This window comes from Paralichthys olivaceus, chromosome 12 (genome assembly GCF_024713975.1).
Source record: "Paralichthys olivaceus isolate ysfri-2021 chromosome 12, ASM2471397v2, whole genome shotgun sequence".
Taxonomy (NCBI): Eukaryota; Metazoa; Chordata; class Actinopteri; order Pleuronectiformes; family Paralichthyidae; genus Paralichthys; species Paralichthys olivaceus.
In genome coordinates this window covers 15791110-15793395 of record NC_091104.1, presented here as the reverse complement: position 1 = coordinate 15793395, position 2286 = coordinate 15791110, and positions in this window count along the sequence as shown.

The following is a 2286-nucleotide window of genomic DNA, read 5'->3' as shown; positions in this document are numbered from 1 at the left end:
GCAGTCTGATCGATCCCCTGGGTTTATACAGCCACTTTTACTCCACCCATCAGCTGCTCCGATAAGAAACGACGGTCACCTATCACTGGAACTATGTGTAAATGTGTGTATATGTTTAAATAAACAAAAAGCCGGTCAGTGGAGTTTAGAGATAAGACAGAAGACAGACTATAGAATAAAAACAAAGGAAACACAAACAAACTCAGTGACTTATATAGTTTGTCCTGTTTTAACTTCATCTCTTATTGCAGATTATCAGCATACCACAGCAATAATCAATAATATAGTTTTCATTTATTAGGTTATTTCTATTATTTATCTTGGGTTTGCCTGACATTCATCCTGTTAATCCTGTTAAAGTTAAATTCCTCCTGCTGAGCACGAGTGCCTTATTTCTTTGTGCACATATCGAAGCACTAATACCCTATAGGCTTCTTATGTTTTATTCATTACAGGCAACGTGTGGGTGAAATGGCAAATTTGAAAAAAACATTACAACTTAGTTTCCCATTTGATTTGAAACAAAAGCAAAATCATGTGGCAAGATTTTGATGGTTTGATGGCTTACTTCAGAATCACACAGGAAGTGAGAGAACACATATAGATCTGATTATTTCACTTCATGAGATAGACATTCCAATTAGGCATCTTCTAAAATGTTGTGATCCCGGAGAGGTACATATGTTACAATGTAAACTGGAAAACATGCTTTTGACAATAAAATGTAAATAGTTTAAAAGCTCCTGCATGAAGAATATTTGAATAGCAAAAGGGATGTATTTTATTTTGAATCAAATGTGTTTTTTCTTACTTATACTTTTGATAACATTGGCATCACTGCTGAGCTGCCCTGTACTATTGTTTAACACTTTGCATTGTACATTTGACCTTTTGTTAACTGATAAACAATAACACTTGAAACTTGGGGAAAAACACCTTGGAAGCATTAAAATGTGTTTTACCTAATTGTGCGGCTGCTGACCACTAGATGGAAGACTTTACCAGAGTTTTTGGTCACGAACATTTAACACATAAGTGTTATGTTTTTGCTGTTGTTGTAGGACTCCAAAAAAATTCAGTAAAAAAGAAACTAAAGATTTATTTGATGAAATACAAAATGAGATTTTGTGATAGCTTATATGCATATATATATATATATCCTATACAAAAGTATAAAAAAACATAATGGGTAGTAACAATATGATATCTATAACAGAATGTAAAAGTACAATGTAAACAGTCCATATATATAAATATATATATATATATGTGCATACGTGACGCCTGCGCCAAAACATATGAATAAAAGGAGGGGGGGGGTCAATCATCACCAAATTGTCTTCAAATGTATGAAAGAAAAAAAAAGGATGAAAACACTAAGTAATCAGTCTGTAGCTATAACAAGTTGATTTAGTTAAAATACTATATATCTTCGCATCTACCCATTTCCTCTTGCTTTGCCCTTGTCTCGTTCAATTTTAGTTCAAATTTCCCGGATTGTATTCTTAAAACGCCAAAACAGGAAAAATAATCATCAGCATACAGACAGAGAAGTATTGAAACCCCTCAGTGATTTATGACATCTCTTTGTGGCCTGATCCCACAGACAGTAAAAGCATGGTTGAAACTAAAAGTGATTGAAATGCTGCTGAAACTTGGCTACATGCAAACAAATCTTTGTAGCACAGTTTGAGCCAAAGTTATACATGATTAAAATGTTAATCATTTCTTTATGAACTTTAACATGTGACTTTTATTTTAAAGCCAACTCTTTTTTTCTCTGTATCACAAAATGTTAGCTGCTGTAACATAAACTGCTTACAGACATGCACTGAACAACATAGATCCTCTGGACATTCCCAGGAGAGGCTGTTTTTTTCGGAAAGTCAGAAGGAGCCGGTGTGAGATCCCAGCAAGAGATCCTCCGCAGGATTCACAGCGAGTGAGTGTGGGTTGTTGTGAGGACGATTCTACACACGCAAAAATGAAAAAGTAAAAGAAAACAAATATCTGCGAATGAAAAAGTGGTGCAATAAGAGTGGAAGATGAAGATGTCTAGAAAGCTGTTTGTGGAGCAAACACCAGTCTACAATATACTGTAAACAAAAACATATGATCTCCACAGCAGAATTAATATGTTACTTCCTGCCTCTGCACCCCCCACCCCCCCCCCCCCCACCCAAACACCCTAAAGATTCGTTGCTCTTGTAAATGTGTCTGAGCGGAGAAACTCTTGCTGTGTTGCTCATGTGTGTAAAGCAAACACCGGAGAAAGTCCAGACCAAA